General features: G+C 43.5%; 1 pseudogene; it reads left to right on the forward strand.

Annotated features, from left to right (window-relative positions):
- The first annotated feature begins 6,545 nt into the window (after window positions 1-6,545).
- On the forward strand, window positions 6,546-7,057 carry LOC149184034 (small ribosomal subunit protein uS11m-like; annotated as a pseudogene).
- Window positions 7,058-18,766: the final 11,709 nt, after the last annotated feature.

Genomic DNA, 18,766 nt, shown 5'->3' on the forward strand with positions numbered 1-18,766 from the left:
GTAGTTCGTCGGTAAAACCAACGAGTATTTCACCCAATTAGTGTAGTGGGCTCGACTCAAAGTTGCGCCTGATGCGTGAAGAAAAGTCTAGCATCTTGTCAGAAGCTAGCAAGAAAAACAGATTAACTTAAAGAATAAACGAGAATCTATGTGGTTTTTTCGCTTTCTATGGCGATTGGTAAATTTCTTCCATTTTATGGAAGATTTTTCGCGTGTAATAACTAAAGATTATAAATCGCTGAAATATGCAATGAAGCACGATTTGAGAGTGATTTTGCATCAATTTATGAATGTACTTTATTGGAAACTTGATCATTTTTATGTCAAAGCTTTACCTTTTATCGCCTATACCTTAGCCCTTCTCCATTTCGATAGAGTGCGAATGGGTTTGAAGGTGATCCCATCCGAAGAATTGTTCGAGTAGAAGAAACGTAAAATAAAATATGTTGTAAAAATAATAGCCATTCTCTACTTGCAACGGTTAGGGATTTCGTTGAATAACTAAAGGGTCAAACTCGACGTTATTTCTAAAGAAGAGAAGAGCAGGTCCGAAGAAAACTTTTGGAGGGCGGTATTCGATGATGAGCCCCAAAGTCAACCCGATCCAAATCCAGGCAAACCAAAGGAGGTGATATGTAACTTATCTATTTTCAGAGTCTGGGCGATCTAGAAAGGAAATGCTATCAATATCAAGTTCATATGGAAGTTTCAAGGGAGGGTAGGTGGAGAGACGAAAGCTTGGTCGCTTTACCCACTCATTTCAATAATGGAAGGGTCACAGTTCAAATCCGGACGTATCTGTTTTGTATAAAAGTGCCTAGGGGCATGCGTAATCATGCATTTCTTCTAGTCATGATGTGTAAGCATGACTCGACCACCGCTATCAACTCGATGAACTAAAGGACCAGTAGGTCCCATTAGGACCCAGTAGGGGGCTCGACTAAAACGCCGCCATCGGGCTCACTATTCATATGGTGAGGGTGAGCCTACAAGGGCAGGGGTAATGGCCATTGAGGATGGATTTGAGGTCAGAGGGTAACAAGTGGCTTTGGAGGTAAAAAGTGGCTATCAACGCCTTGGAAAAGGCCAATGAGGAGGGGAGGGAGGAAATCAAATATGGAAGGGACATAGACCGAAGAAACACTGTTACTCCTGCTCAGATGAACGGGTCTTCCATTTACCTCTATGATTTAGATATGCTCACCTCTCTATTTTAGGCTATACGGTTGGTTACCCATACCACATAGGTAGGTATGATGGAAGGAAGGATCACATAGCCCCTTTACTTACAATATTTCTAGTTTGCCAGCTTGGGTTTATGGATTCTGTAATTACGTATATAATGAATGAAGGAATTACCTATCTAATTCATTAGTCGATCATGAAGACTGGCAGGGTAAGTAAGCGAAATCTCGACTAAAATAATAGGTCTGGAGGGTGCGTTAGCACACTCGACTAAAAAGCCTGATTTCTTGCTCACCTTCCCTAAAAAGGTGAGGGTGAGGTAACGAATGCTCGACCCCCGAGAGAGGGATTTATCGCTCACCTTCCCTCCCTTCGGAATCCTACACCAATTATGAAATTCCAAATTCTGGAATCACCACTTAACCAGCCGGGCCCACCCTCGCCCTCGTACCTCAGGCGAGCGGAGAAATCCCCTCGCCCGCCTCAGGAAAGGTAGAACCTTATCTTCTTCCCGATGAATAAGAATAGGGTAGCAGCACAGATTAGCATCATTGACCATGATGAACCACTAACACCCACCTTCCTTGTTGGGCCATTCACTGGAAAGACGCTCCAGCGACGTTATCCCTTGCACTAGGAAGCGCAAGCCCCTCCGGGACCTTACCCTTCGCTCGCTATGCTCAGGCTAAGTGCCTTATCGGGATTATTTCCGAGCCTGAGGCTCTGATCGATCGCTAGTTACGAAGCTATTCGAGGTCCACTGGTCTCGGGAAGGCTTATCACAGTCAGGTGCGGGGCAATTTCCCCCCTATATGACAATAAGAATAGGGGTGGGGCGAGATGAACCGAGGTTTCGTTCGCCACGGCTCCCCCATTCACTTGTCCGGTGAAGATAGTGGGGCTAAAAAGCCAAAACTACCTTCGTCATTAAGGTTGCCCCTTCCATCCACATAGCCTGCCTTGCCCCTCCCTATTTATTAGGCTACACGTATTGAAAGCCAGTAAGTAAGTCCATTGTGTACAGGCATAACCCCCTTGATTTCCAATAATCTAATTAATAATATGCGAAACAAACATACATTTTGATTGACGAGTTGCGCATATTGCTGTTTCACCGAGTGGGTGGGCTTGCCTATTTATATTGAGATTTAGATCAATATTTCTATTTATAAGTACGCGCCCCTATGGGAATATTGATATGTATATTTCTATTTCTATTTATATAAGTACGCGCCCCTATTTTGAAGTAGCTAGCTCGGAAGCGGGAGCAGAAAAAATAGATTGATCGCTGGCTATTCCGGGAATCCCACTTTTCTATGTCAGTAATATTAGACCGTAAAGGTAAGGTTATGCATTTGCGGAGGTTCAGAATTTGTGCATGCACTATAGATCTATAGCGCCTACACAAATTCTGTTCTGCCTTTATAAGTAGCGCCCGCCCCATTTTGATCATATCATGTAGTAGCAGATCTCGCTCAACAAGCGAGAGAATGGGAACTAGGGAGGGGTCTGGAGCAAAAAGCGCTATGCAGCATCAGTAATACCTCTCGGTTAGACCTATAGTAGCGAGGGGTATAACCTTCCGGCGAGGATAACTGGGGAAGGGATAACCCCTCGCAGACCGGTTCTTTCAGTCAACTGAGTTCTGTCTAGATGAATCAACTTCTTGTCCAACTAGTAATGGCTCAATCTATAGATAGAGAGCCTTATGATGGGAAACTATCACGTTAGGTTTGGAGAGAGAAAGATGGTCTGGGGGAGCAGGAGAAAGCTTGTCCAAAGAACGGCCTGCCTGAATGACTATGGGATCATCAGTCTACTCTACCTCAATTCACCATTTTGAACCCCATACAGAAGGTTTTTCCTTACTAGCCTCTTCTACCCATACCGTAGTTGAAGCACCTAAAGGAGAATTTGGTGTGTTTCTGGTCAGTAATGGAAGCAATCGTCCCTATCGTCGTAGAATAAGAGCACCTGGCTCTGCCCATTTACAAGGACTCGATTCTATGTCCAAACATCACATGCCAGCAGATGTGGTCACCATAATTGGTACTCAAGATATTGTGTTTGGAGAGGTAGATAGATAGGACGGACTACTAGTTTCCGGGCCCTAGCTTTATTGTGAGCTAGAAACAACCTCACCTCCCTCAAATATGGATGCGTATGTAAGTATTGAGGGGGAATAAAATAATACGTAACGTATTTCAAGCTAGGTGTAGCATATTTCAAGCTAGGCCATAGGTATATTGAAAGCTAGGAGTCACTAATGTCTTAGACAGGCTAGGCTACATGTATTGAAAGCCAGTAAGTAAGTCAAGTAAGTAAGTCACTTAAGTAAGTAAGTAGAGTAAGTAGAGTAAGTAGAGTTAGTCGAGTAAGTAGAGTCAGTCGTGTAAGTAAGCAAGCGGGTGGAAGGAGAACCTAAAAAATCATTTTCATTTCAAATGAATAAATAGGAAAGAAATGAATGAATGGGAAATGGAGATGGATGAACAATTTCTGGCTGGAAAGATAAGGAAATAGATAGATGGAGGCCCTCATATTTCTGCGATTGATTAAGAGGTGGGGGGAAAGTGAGTGAATTGCATGTAGAGAGAATCGTAGGGGCTTATAGTTTAATTGGTTGAAACGTACCGCTCATAACAGTGATATTGTAGGTTCGAGCCCTACTAAGCCTATTCCTTTCTTTCCCCTACAGTAACAGTAGAAGTCCCCACTTCCAAACAAAGAGAGGATAGGAATTTCTTGCTCGACCAAAGGGATGGAGTCACTCACTATTCATATGGTGAGGGCCGCCATCGAGAGGTACGTTAAGTGACTTGACTAATAGGAGAAGAACGAACAAAGCGACCAACACCCCCCATCCAATAAGCATCAAGGACCGGCAGAGTGAGGACCGACAGGGGCTCGACTGCTAAGGCTACCATCGTGAGCCTGTCGAATTCTCAACCTATGGGAGAGGTAACGTGGGAGGAGAAGAGAAACTCTCTTGGGGGGGGAGGGGACCCAAAAGAGAGGATGCGAAGCATGGCTCGACTGTTAAGGAGAGGATGCGTAAGCATGACTTTTTTAGTGACTTATTTGAGAGGGGCACCCAATAAGCATCAAGGAAGGCAGGGTGAGGACTGATAGGGGCTCGTCTGCTAAGGCCCCCATCGTGAGCCTGTCAAACTGTCGACCTATGGGAGAGGTAACGTGGCCCCTCTCAAATAAGTCACTAAGACGAGCAACTCTCTTTTGGGGTAGGGGGTGAGGTTACGAACCCACTCTCCCGACCAAAGAAGGGGGAGGGGCCCCAAAAGAGAGGTCCGTCGGGGGCTCAACTAATAAGGAGAGGTACATTAATGACTCGACCAACGGGAGAGGAACGAGAAGAACTATTAAGGAATCCATCGCTCCACCATATGGAGAGGACCGACAGGGTGCGTAAGCACACTCCACTATCAAGGAGAGGGCCCCATATGACTTAGAGGTCACTCACTCATTCCGATGGGTGAGGGGCTTGACTGATAAGGAGAGGAACTTGAAGAACTAAAAGGCCACCATCGACTCGTCTGTTAGGGAGAGGAACTTGAGTTGCTCGACCAACCTTTAGTTACTTATTTGAGAGGGCCCACCCAATAAGTAAAATGAAGGCAGGGCTCGACTGTTAAGGAGAGGTGCGCAAGCAGGCTCGACCAACAGGAGAGGAAATGGAAGCTATACCCTCCAGGGGATAGGAAACAGGCTTATTTTCTATACCCCTGCCTGCAGAGCAGTGTTACTTTGTGTAGGCTTTCAGAGAGCATAGCGAAGGGAACGTTATCCCTCACCATATGAATAGTGAGTGACTCCGTCCCTTTGCTTGCTTCCTTTGAAGCGAAGGAAGGAACGGAGGTAAGGTTATCCTTACCCGAGCTATGCTCTGGTAGGTAAGGCCAGTACTTACCGGGTTCAAATTAGAGGGTATAATCACCAACCCTTCGCAGAGCGCAGGTAAGGTCACTTACCTTCCAGAGCTCTTTGAGGGGAATCAATATAGGGGATGACCTTGCCCGATGCAGACAATCGAGTAAACCTCCTTACCTTCTCACCTTACCTGAGCGAACCTAAGCTATGCGTACGTAAGTCCTAGATCGTAACTCAGGGAAATCCTCTCCTTATTAGTCCAGCCTGCTTGCGCATCCTCGCTATGCTTTTCTTTACCTTATGCTCGGGCAAGCAAGGGACCTTACCTGATGGATGCGAAGGTAACACCTTCTTTTCTATGCTCAGGGAAGGTCCTGGTCCTGAGTGAGCTCTGCTCAGGCTTTGAAGGGAATCAATATTAGGGGATAACCTTCACTATCGCAGGTCAGTAAGTAAAATTCTGTCACTATATATCGTAGTTAGAGGCGGGATAACGGTCAAATAATTCCCCAGCACCGACGCCTGGTACGGTCAAGTAATTCCCCGATCTGCTTGTTCTTCGAGCCCTCTCCCGGTGGTCGAGAGTTCACTACCTCACCCTGCTTTTCCTTTCCCCTTTGGGCAGGCGTATGGAGTATAGCCAAGTGGTAAGGCATCAGTTTTTGGTACCGACATGCAAAGTTTCGAATCCTTTTACTCCAGATATGTGTGTGCAATTATGAATATGAACTGGTGCTCTTCAATTCCATCCAAATCTGTATTGATGAATAGAGCAAGCTTCCAATTTTTTGCCATTCGAAAACATATCTAAATACATGAAGGTCAAGAAGGGTGGTGTGGTTCAGGAAAGTCAAATGCAGCCAGTGGAACACCTAACTCCTCCAGTCCCGAATCGACTAACTGACTTTGGGAAATTCTTTTGGGTGAATAGGCCGGCCACCGCTATACCACCACAACCACTACTTCCAGGTAGGTAGGTGACCATAATGCTGGAACATATCTTGAGGGTGCGAGGAAGGGGACTGACTCCTTAATAGAGGATCTGATCCTTCAAATAGATTATTGCCTAACTGAGAGGTGGGAATTTGTGTAGGTTATCCCAACCCTAGTTCAAATTAGGTTTGGGAAGATATGAAAGGTAAAACCTGTAAGGTCCTGCCCAGTAAGGTCCTTACCTTTATCATTTTGAATTGAGGGTCAAAAATATAGGTCCGGCAGGGCTCGACTGTTAAGGAGAGGAACTTGAGTTGCTCGACCATTTTGGTGGGGTCGCCATCGTGAGTAAGCGAACTCTCGACTGGCCCCCCACCAAATAATTAGGGGACCTTCTAGCAATTTGAAGGGAAGAAATATAAGTAAAAAGAGTTATTAGGAATGAAAAGAGAAGGAACGAGGAAAGAAGAAGCGACTGATGAGTGAGTGGGAGTGCTACGAAGAGCATAGAGCTATAGTTTTGAATAAACACCTCTAATATGATGAGAAAACCCAAGCACTTGGGAAAAACGATGGAGAGGGATCACGTAGAGAAACAAGTTATTGCGGACAGGAGTTTCAGATCCATGAACTTTGTACAAAGCATCCCGGAGGAATATGAGCAATTGGAGTGGAAAAGAAATAGGGATAAGAACAAAGATTTCATCCATTCCCCACCAATCCACAATAATACCTCTGTAACCACGACGGATGATAAGGGGAATAAAAAAATTGGGGCCTCCGCGGGTTGCTTGGAGGAAATGAAAGGGGGGCTCATCACTCGACCAAGTATGCTGCTGAAGCAACTGCAAAACATGTCAGGCGATCCGCAAAAAAGAGAGGGAAGCTAGTTGTAGTGGGAGTGAAAGGATCTACCTATCTCAGGAAAAAGAAAGCAGTGATCCCGAGCTCTCGAAAAGGAGTAGGGAGAAAATCTCTCATTATGTACATCCACGATGTAACCCAACTTTCACATAACGAATGCCGACTCCCTAGGAAACATCGTGTTTAAATCTCATCATAAATTGATTAAGTTCTCCATTTACTTCTACCTATTATTCTTACTCACTCAAATTGAGGAATGAAAATCGCTCAACCAACGATGCGCAAGTAGGCTTGACTACTATTTTCCCACCCACCCCAATCCCCGAGGGGAGAGGAATTGGAAGCTTGCTCTACTAATATAAAAGTCAAGCAAGCAAGAAATTCCATGTCAATTAGTGAGAAAGTGAAGCATGGTCATTATTAAGGAAAGGTCGATGAGGTCCGCTTCAACCCCGTATGGGCTCACAGCTTTCCATTTTCCCTTCTATGGGGCGGGTCAAATCTGTGATATTTGCTTCAACCCCGTATGGGCTCACAGTGTGAGCAAAACTCCCACTAAGTTCAACACCAATCTCGAATAAGGGAAACACCCACATTAGAACCAAAACTCCCAGCACCAGTAGAAAATGCATGCCTATGCCCATTGAATCTCATTGGGTCACCCAGATATCAAGAAGAGAAAGGTCAAGCAAGGTCGAATTCATCAAGATAAGGCGAAAAGCCAAATTGTGATCGAAACTAGCACATCCATACGCCCAGCTACCTCTACTTATTTAGTTAGGGGGGGGGGGGGGTTCGTAGATTTAGGAAGAGAACAAGCAGCAACCGCAGTACACCTAATTACATCAATCCCTTTCAGAGTAGATTCTTTGGACTCATTAGGAGGAACCACCTACTTCCCTATTCTCTCCATACCCTGCCTACTATTGCTACTCACCTACTTACAGCCATCAGGGTTAGATATTTCACTGGCTAGGAGATCATTCATTCGCCTTCAGTCACTGGCCAGGATGTGGCTGGCTAGACCAATCAATGGCTAGGCTGGCTAGTTCATATTGCAGGAATAATCTCGACAATGACGGGTTCCTCCTCGCTACCTTATCAGCCGCAGGCAGGAAGGAATAAGGAAATATGAGTTCTAGAAACACATTACAATACGGATTAGAACGGATTAGATATAAGATTAGATATAAGTATGGCCACGATAAGTATAGCCAAAATTTGAGGGTGGTTACATCATCTTTGGGAAAATTGAAGTGCCTAGTTCCGAGCCCTCTCTTAAGGCTAGAAGGGATGATGCATTTGATAAGTACTGCCTAGGAAATCTTATAAGTGTGATATCTGTCTGGTCTTGCACCGCCTATTTCAAAGCGCAGCTACCTCGCTCACCTAATTGTGGTTGGCTAGTCAATAGAGCGGCTCTACAACTCACCCCTCGATCTCCCTCTTCTCTAAAGGGTCGAGTCTATTATATGCTATTAGCAATAAAAAAGTCCTATCGTAAAGAAAGAGAGCCAGTCGTACGTACTATCAATCAATATATACATATTAACAACACCACTCACCGAGAATAGTCATTGTGGGTCCGAGACAATAGGCATAATCGTGGCCCTCCAAATAGCTGGTGTTTTATCATCCATGCTACAATGCCGCGTCGAATAGCTTCGAAAAGAACCGCCTTTCTTATTTGTTTTAAGTAGTATCATCAAAAAGAAAAGACTAGGGACATAAAGCAAAGCATTGGATCTTCAGTTCCTCCAATGATTCATAATCATTTTCGTTGGGTCTATTAGATATATTCTCATTAATACAGAGTCAAGTAATATGATATGAGAAAGATCGATGCAGATGAGACCTATATCTATCAAGAGTGAAGTGGTTAATACGTCCGTCTCTCCATAAACCCTACTCTTGGCGGTCGAGCGAGTCATCAATGGCGCCCCTCTCCCTTATGGTCGAGCGATAAATCCTTACTGTTGAGTGAATGCTCTCTCCCTCAACTCCCTGATGTCGGCTGGAATGGCGGGAGAGGGGAGATGAAGGAATAGCTTGCTTCCTTACCGCCTACAGTCGCCCTCCATTATATACCTATAGTATAGTATAATAGGAGCAGGCAGGGAACCTTAGTCATCAGAGCTTCGCATCCATCCTGCACCCTGAACCACTTACTTTACTTGCTGGCTTAAGTTGTAATAGTCATTTTCATCAGTCAAGAGGTAGGGTAGGTTTGCTTGCTTGTAGGTGAGGCAGGGTAATCGTACGTGGTAGGGAGGATGCCCACCTTTTAGGAGGTTTACGAGCCTGAAACTAAAAGGGGAGCAGCACCCCTGTGAAACTAAAAGATTATAAGCCCAACAACTAGCGTACGAGGTATGACGAGCCCGTGTATTAGCATAGGTCAGTAAGGCTACTTCCTTATTTATCTAAGCAAGCATGTGTTTAGGAGCTAAAGGTTTGGACTAATACTGGTACAGGGAGCTATTATGCAGCCGGCACGAAAATGTACAGGTTGAGGTAATCCCGCCCGGCAACAAACTACTCGTACAGGGATTGGCCTCCTCCTCCTACTCGTACGGGGAGCTCTTCTCCAGCCTGATATATCTGTAGTTTCTTACTGGTATGATTGGGTAATAGCGAAACATGACCTACGGACTAGGTTCGGCTTCCTCCTTTAAGGCACTACGGGAAGACCGAGCTAAGCAACGTGACCTTACCTGGCTTCTCTCCTCTCTTCGGTCGAATAAGAATATCGATCATTGGCACGAAAATGCGGTTTATCCCCACTTTAACCCCACAGAGGTGGTATCAGCCCATGAAGGTCCTTTTTCTTCATTGTTGTACTTACGAATGTGACTATCTGTGCTTTCACCTTTGGGACTAGGTAAGTATCTTTGCTTAACAGGTAGAAAGGGATGGATGAAGGGTCTGTTCTGAACTGGTATAAGAGGGAGGGTATTTGGCTTTCTCCTTCCTTTCACCCTGTGGGTGAGGAGCCATCCCACCAAGAACTAAGCGTCCATTCAATAGCCATCTTCTATCTCCATCAGCCATTCAGGAAGAGGTAAGCTTGCATTCTTATCATAAGTGTATAGTAAGAAAGAAAATACTCCTCTCCCTCTCCTTATATTGAGAGCCCTCTCCTTATTAGTCGAGCGTTTGTTCCTCTCCCATAGGTCGAGAGTTCGACAGGCTCACCCTCACCCTGCCTTCCTTGATGCTTATTGGGTGGGGGGCGTTGGTCGAGCGTGCTCCGCATCCTCTCCTTAACAGTCGAGCATGCTTACGCATCCTTATGGTTGAGCGGCCTTACAAAATCTTGTATGCAACATTTACCAATAAGTGTATAGTAATTAACCAATAGAAGAGAGAGAACACTGGCATGCACTCCTCGTGGTCTAGAGCCCCAGAAGACCCTCTATCCATAGAGAAGATATAAGGCCTCTCCTCTGGTGGACCGAACCTATAAGAGGAAGACTATACCTATTATAAGTACGACCCTTAAGGTAGAATCTAAAGGCCTTGTATGTCGCATTTACCAAATTTTATAGGTATGCTCCAAGCAAGATAATAATCCTTGTATGTAGCATTTACCGACGTGAGGGTGGGGATGAGTAGGAATGCGGGTCGCTGCTGGGCCTGATCTAATTTATCCATACTTACTTATAAGAATAGAACTTATAAGAATATCTAATGGATTTTTGCTTCTGTTCAGTTGCCTAAATTTGTATAGGTATATCTTTGAATGTTTAGAACTGGCACAAATAAAAGTGAGCATTTTTTTAGAATCTAGTTCCACAGGATTTACGATTTCTCATCATAGCTCGGGATCATTGGGCAATGCATGGCGCTGTTCAGCTGCCAGAGTGCCCAACATTGATTGTTGTCCGTGGTGTAGGGGTGAATGAGGGGGACTTCTTTATTGGGGTAAACCCAGTGGTTGGATCAGTTTGCCTTCGAACGAGAAAGAAAAAGGTCTGGTGTGGCTTCCCAGAATTCCAGGGGGAGATTGGGGTAAGGCCATTGAAGGGGCCCTATGTTTGGTGCAACATCCTTATAAGTAGTGGGGAGGTCATATATACGTGTGGGATAACCACTTTGAAACTCGCCCTTAGATAATAATAGGGAAAACGATGGAGTTATTATTATTTTAGAGGGGCAACAATACAACTTTCCCGTTTATGCGGTGGCTATCGGCTCGCCTGTAGCCGAATGCTAAATTCAGGTATGGGTGGGGAACCCTAATTCATGGTTTCAAGAGTCTCCCTGGGGCCAGCTATCGGTGTAGTGCGAAACACCTGGGATGCAAAACAGATGGACATTCGGCATCGCCACACACCTTTGTTGAACATAGCTATCTCCCCATGAGATGAGTGAGAGCCATCCATGTATTTGGAAAAACCTTCTCGACATTCTTCAATCCCAATCCCATTACGCTTTCTTGCTCCATTCCCGCCTTTGCTCAACCGAATCCAGTATTTAATACGTGATAGATGACCCACTACCTTCCATCTACAAGGTTCTAGTGTGGGCTGAATTACCACTCCTCTGATTTGGCTTCCAAGGCTCATTATTATATAAGCGGTGCTCACCCATTTCCATCAATTCAACTTGACTAGAGCTAAATGGAAATCCAATAAAGTGAGCAGATGGCCTGGGAATTCAAATCGACTTCGATGGCCTACCATTCCCGCTTTATATTAGCCATTGGATGGGATGTTCGTTGCCGCTACAAACAGCCTTGTATAGGGGGGCTAACACCTTTGGGCCAGTACCAGGATGCTTAACATTGACACATCCATGCATTCAGTGTTACCGATAGTGGAAGTTGTAGCCAAATGACAGATCAATTTTGATTGAAACAAAGATTGATAAAGTTGAGAAAACCAGAGTGGTGGTGGAAAAAGAATAAGAAGGAAAGTCGTGTTAGGAAGTTGGGTGGTGCTTAATTTCTTGTGTTTTGGATCTTCACGTATATAAAGCTATCATTGGAACTATACTTCAAAAACTCCCTAGACCCTTAAGCCTATGCGGGCCTTGAGACCTCCAGAATTCAACTACGTACTTGGAAATCTCTGCCTCATACCTATGCCTTGGGAACTTTACCTACGCCTAGGAAACTTTACCTCCGGGTGGGACTAGCCCTGGTACACTCATACCTACACGCTATGCCCTCCTTTGGACTAGACTTTGTAACAACCTATGCATCATACCTACCCCTTGGGAACTTACAACCATACATATTGACTTCTTGGTATGCCCCACTAAAGAAAAGTATCCGTGGCATATGAAACAAAGGTTAGGAGAAAGAGTGGGCCCCCCCACCCAATAAGTAACTTAAATAAGAAAATGCAGAAGGACTGGACGGAGGTGAGGTGCTAAAGAAGACATAACAATAAGGTGGGGTCTGTGTTTAAGGTAACTCGGGTATGTTATGGGGGGTCTTCTTATTTTGGCAATGACAACTGGCTCTCGGTAATTACCTTATGGCTCTGCCCTTCTGACTATTCTCATCGACAATTGGCTCTACCCACATATGTTTATGATTAGCTATTGGCTATGATCTTATTCAAATGGTCAAAATGGTAAGCTTCGTCATAGCATCTATTCGAGGTAGGAACCAGTGTTCCGTATCGGTAAGTGTTTCCCCTACAGGGGTATGGCTTCTCTGTCGGGTATGAATTGCAAAGGGGGTTTTCTCCTCTATCGGGTATGGATTGCACGGTGTATGGATTGAATGGGTATCATGTGATGTGAGACCATCCCTATCAGTATATGTGGGACGTCATTTTTCCATCCGTGGGACCATCCCTATCAAACTTTTTCTATCGCCGAAGCTTATACTTCGACCTGTCTGATTGCATAGACGAATGGAAAATCACATGAAATGTGGGAAATCTAGTTAGTTTGGTAATCACAAATTATAAGGATCAAACTAAGATGGAAAATAGAGAATATTACTCGTAGCCTCAATAAACTAAAATTTTATTTCAACAAACCGTGTTTGGAGGAGGCTTTGGGTGGGGGATCGGCACAACCCCCAAAAAGATGAAACTTGCTTTGAAGGGATGGGCTTAGAATTTAGTTGAATATAACCCACGCCTAAGCTTAATACTGCGATCTGCCTAATTGTAGAAAAGTAAAAATCTTTCTTATATCGATGCTTCCGTCTAATGGCTTCTGGCTTGGGCTTAGTTGTTTAGAGGTTGAAGGCAGAAGGTGAAAGGCTAGAGGTTGTAGGTTCAAGTTCTATCTAAAGGCTCATGTCTAAAACCTCCTATCTAAAGCTGCTTCCTCATGCTTGTTTATTCTGGAGATGAAGGCCGAAAGTTATAGGTCTTAGGCTTAAGTTTATTGGCTTCTTCGCCCCTCCTATAATAATTTTTTTGGTCTATGAACTTATACTGCCCCACCTCCTAATCGGGATCCAATCAAATTCATTTGATTTATTGACAGTTGAGGGCCGCCATCATGCTACAACATGGCTCGACTAACAAGAGAGGGAGGGGTGTAAAAACAGATAAACAAAAGGAGGGAAGGAGTAGGGGCAAGGGCCGGAGTACAAGCAAACAAGAGAAGAATGGCGGTTTCCTTCCCCCTACCGGGTCCTTCCTCGCACATTACTTCACCCTCCGAGATTGGCCATTTGACTATGGTGGAGGTTCACCTTTTTACAGCCTAACGAAGTGCCTCGAGCCCCACCTTCTTGTAGCAATCAAGAAAAATCATAATTACATATTTAATATATGCATGATCTGCATAAGCGTAATTACGTCTATAATGAATGAATGCATAATGACATATCTCATTCATAACTGGAATCACGGACAAGTTTTAGTCCTCTCCCTTATGGTCGAGCCTGCTTGCACATCCTGAGTGATTGATCGATTGAGGGGAATAAATCTGAAGTCCCTTCTAGCTCTTTGATTGAGGGGAAGAACTCATTTCAATTCAATCTAGCCATAGGTGGTAGCTTAAGCAGTCTCACAATCAATCCTTCCAGAGCACAATTGACAATAGCTTTCCTTCTGGCTGTCCTTTCAGAGGATAGTTGAACAGCAAAGTGGAATGGACCTTGTGTAAGAGCGTTACGTAGCTTAATTAGGTAGCGATATGAGTTCAGTGAGTGTAGCGATTATGGTAAGTAAGAGTTAGAAAGGGTAGTGAAAGTGGCAGTAGCAGTGATGGTGTTCCATTGATGTTTGACTTTGACAGGGTAGGTGCGCTACGAGGTATTGGACGGTTCTTTCTTAATAGCTTGTTCGTGTGCCACCAGTTCGGGTTAGACCATTTCATCTTGGACAATGGGTTAGCGAGACACAGTAGTGGGTTAGATAGCTTGAATGGTTCAATTAAGTGAATCAGTCTTAGTAGGCAGTGAGATTTCTTGCTAGGAAGGATAGCTTGGACGGATAGATTGGTTTGATGGCTTAGATGTTTTCATTATTGTTTCGATAGTGTCTGTAAGGGTCGAAGACCTAGATTCGGTGAGTTATTTATTGTTTTAGTTTCAATAAGTTAATAAGTCTCAGTGACACTAGCTTCACCTTGAGATGGCTACACCTATTTATTGCTCTGCTTGGTTTGCTAGCTCTGGCACTTGTTGCACGATACACTGTTTCACAGCTTGGTTCGACCCACTTTGACGGGGAAACTTCTATTGCATTACAGCTTTGACCATACCAATTACTATGGATGATGACCAGCCTAACAGCTAGCAATAGAAGTATAACGAGACGAGGTTTAGCTAGCTCCCAGTTAGTACCAGTCAAAGTATCAATCACTAGATTTACCTTTTGGCACACGGAATGAGTTGTTCTTGCGGACAAGACCGACCTCCCTAGTATCTAATGATATCTAGTGACAAGCAAACCAACCAAATTCTATCTTTCTCTAAATATGCGATTCATAAATAAAGGCAAACAAGTGTTTTAGGCCTACCTTGGGTCCAGTGCAAGTTTGTAGAAGCCATGCTCCTTTGATCTAAATGAGCTCCTTTACAAAGAATCTGCGGACACAAACAAGCACACACATTAAATAGCACCTGAAAAGCCAATATAATAAAGCATATCCATCATAATGATCAAGGAATTTATGAAACAAATCACATAAGACAATTTGTTGAGAAAAATGAGTTTGATTGTATTAACTTAAATCAAAGAAGAACTTTACAAACTGTGCCTTGATGTTGTACAAGCTCCTCCCAGGGTCCAGCAAGAAGTCTCCTCTACTTTGACAAGTTTAACTCTCTTCCCAATGAAGCCAAAAGGTATGTAATCTCTCCTCTCAAGCTTAACTAGGGAGTCTCAATTCCACCAGCATTTACCCTTAAAAATGTTCACGTCTAACCTCTCTAGCAACTATCCCACTGCCTTAATTTATAGTGCAATGAAGGGAAGTTACTAGGTCCACCTTCAAAGGGATAAGCTCCTCCTTCAAAGGGATAACTCATCTTATCAAGGGATTAGCTCCTTTAGTTTTGGGATGCATGAACCACCTAGGAGCGAACCATCCACGTCAAGAATACTTCTAGAATCATCTAGAATCAACCACAAGTAAGTTTTTTGAAGATAAAATTGCACCTTTTTTACTTTTACAGGGTCCACACCCACCCCTTTAGAGACAAAGCGGGCAGGTCCGTAGGCAACACGAACAAGGGGTGCGGGACCGCAGGAAATAGTAAGAGAAAGTGCGGAGCTAGAGATTTATTGATTTTTAAAGGACTTTCTCTCATTTTTAAAGCTTGACATGAAGAGTTGAGGTTTGAGACTTGCCAAGGAGGACAGTATGGATGATGATGGTCCCATATTGACTGCAAATAGTCATGGTGACAATTATTTTGTGTAACAGATTGCCCCCTAAAGTGCGAAGTCTGTAGTAGATGGGGGTTTCATGTATCATCTAAGAAGAGTGAAGTACTTTATCAATTTCGAGGATTATCTTGTGGATAGCCCAGTTGGAACCTGTAAAAAAATTCAATACAAAATATATATATGAGATCATATCATCACTGAGGTAGGCATTCCCATACTCAGATCAAAACTAACTAGCAAACTAACTACTACTCTGATATAGGAATGATCTTGCGATACATCATAAGTATAGACACATGTAGACACAGTATGGACACAACCATCTGTTTATGAATAGTCCACTGTATAATGAATACAAAATTCCTCGCAACCTGGATGGTGGAAACTAGATCCAGGGTCTTGATTTCTACTTCCCGAAATAGTACGATTTTGTCCATGTGAATAAATATGTCAAAGTCGAACATGGTAGAAACCACTTGATTACCAGTCGATGATGTAAACTGTTAACAAGTGTTAGAGAAACCACCATTAATGTCAATGGCTCTCAAAGTACTCAATACAATCCATGAAATGTGAATAGATGTGTTGATGTCGAACATGTCATGGAGCCCTTTGATCGAAGGTCAATGATGTAACCTATCGTCGAAGGCGAGAAACCTGCCATTGAGGCATGCAGATCCCAAGGTACTGACGATTTCTAGATCATCTTTCTAGATAATGAGCTGGAGTCGATAGAAAGCGATCCGTCGTAGGCAAGCCCACAACACGAAATCATAGATCAAGTTTGAAGAAACATAGTTGCAAGGACTGACTCAGGGACGGTCAAGATGAATGACGGATATTTTGCAGATGAATGGTTTATTTTCACTAATCTGTTGAACACATAACGACACAGTAGATGGTTTGGTGACAATTGACCCAAAGTTAATATCCAAAAACCGGCTGAAGACTTTCAATATGGTTTGATCAACTGTTAGGCAAAGGATTTCCCAACCCAGGTGAATGAAAAGTGTCGTGTTCAAGAGTGGTTAAAAGCTTTTCTGAGACAAAGTATGACAAACAGGCTCATTTTCCTCTCTTTTCCCCCACCATTTCTGGCAAGTACCTCTTTATTTTTTAACAAGCTTGAGGAGGATAACATTTGCTTGATTATAATCTCATCCTTCGGATGAGTCCAACTTAGTTTAAATTCGAACCCTAAGAAGGAGTGGTCTGTTCCTATTTGTAATTGAACAGGTCCTTTACTGTTAAATTTTAACGAGTCCAGTATAGGAAAAACTCGGCGTTTTTCAATTTTAGGGAGTCTGAAAAAACTTAAGAAAACTCCATGGTTGTCCTTTTTCATAAATTTGTGTCTCCCAAGCCCGAAAAAGTATAAAATAATACTTGAGAGAACCGCTTGATCATTACGACCAAGGAGTACTTTTCATAATTAGTGCCTCTGATCTGAAAAAGTAAAAAAGTGATCAAGGACACGTCGTTTTATAACCAATATCAAATTTGAAACGACAAAAATCCGACAATCTTTTTGTGTTTTTACGGTCAGAAAAGGGCTGTAAGTGGACCGTCTTTTTAGTTCCATTTTAACGAGTTTAAAAAGAAAAACTCGGCGATCTTTTCATGTTTTAGGAGTCAGAAAAGAGCTTAAAGGTGACTCTAATGTTTTTTTCGTCAAAAATGATCAACTTTACCTGAAAAATCTGTTATCCTGCACAAAAACCGAAACATTACTCATACCTGTTTAAGATAGATAAAAATGCTTCAAAAATTACCTTTTCAAAGTGAAAAATAAACAAATAAACAATTCATTTATCCAAAAAACTTATAAAAAGGACTTTTGTCAATTCATTTTTACCATTTGACTTTTGAGGTGAGAAAAGAGGGCTTTTGGTCAGAAACTTCCCGTGAAGATTGCGGAAAATCCGACCGTTGAAATCGAACGTCGTCTCCTCCAAGTAATCCACATCATCCTACTCTTTCATTTCATCCATTTCAATTTAATTTTTAGGGCTTTAAATTAGTTTTTTAGGAGCTTTTAGGTTAAAAAACCCGCACGCGGGGGTCCGCAGGTATAACACAGGGGACCCGCGGACCCCGACTTTTTCGCATAAGGAAAAAAGTCAGGGGTCCGCACCTGCCCTTAAGGCAACGTGCGGACCCACGCACTGTCTCTAAAAGAGAGGGTGCGGACCCCGCGCAAAGGTTTTTAAAACCTAACAAACTCAAAATTCACCCAAAGATTTCAATTTTATATATTCTAATCCGCCTTTTTATTGAATGTAGGTTACACATCATGCTTGATTGGCGGGAACGGGAGCACGAGGACGTGGATTTAGCTGTGATTAATCATCAACCTTCGATTGATGCATTGAAGGCATGCAGTTTGTACAAATTCTGGGCCATACCTGGCATGAGGGCCCAGGTGGACTTCTTGCAGTGGCTGGTAGACAGGTGGAACGTACAGGATCAATGCTTCTTTATTGGTGGTCACCAGCTCGAAATGGAGCCGGAAGACATTTACTTTCTGACTGGTTTGCCTAAGAGAGGTGAACATTTGACTCTATTCGGGACTAGGCCAGGTGGCCAGTCTGTCGATAGCCTCCGGCTAGAGTACTGCAATGTCCAGACCAGAGACAAAGGGATAGATATCAAAACCATATCCCATCCTGAACTCATGGTTATTGCTTTTACTGTTGCTAGGCTCTGTGGGAGCGCAACACTACATGTGGCCATTGGATCCCAGATGCGGATGGTAGTAGATTGCTTTCGAGGCACCATCTTCAATTGGTGCGAGGCTGTGTTGGCTAATATAAAAGGCCAACTGACCAGAGCCAAGAATGGACAACTGAATACCTTTGGATATGGTGCTTTAGTCATGAGCTTTTCTCTGGAGAGGGTCCAAATCTTGGTCCCGCAGCATCTTACCGTTGGAGTTGGGCTTCCTCGAGAGCCCAAACTGATGCGATGGGTCGCAGTTATGGTCTGTCATCCTGAGGAGGGGATGGAAGTTGTTCGATTTACTCTTGAGTATTTTCATTGGTTAGAGAACCAAATATTTGCTATTCAGGATTTTCCTTATGTCGGGG

This window comes from Pinus tabuliformis, chromosome 3_2, assembly GCF_031772625.1.
Source record: "Pinus tabuliformis cultivar Carrire ecotype Pingquan chromosome 3_2, CPIR1, whole genome shotgun sequence".
NCBI lineage: Eukaryota > Viridiplantae > Streptophyta > Pinopsida > Pinales > Pinaceae > Pinus > Pinus tabuliformis.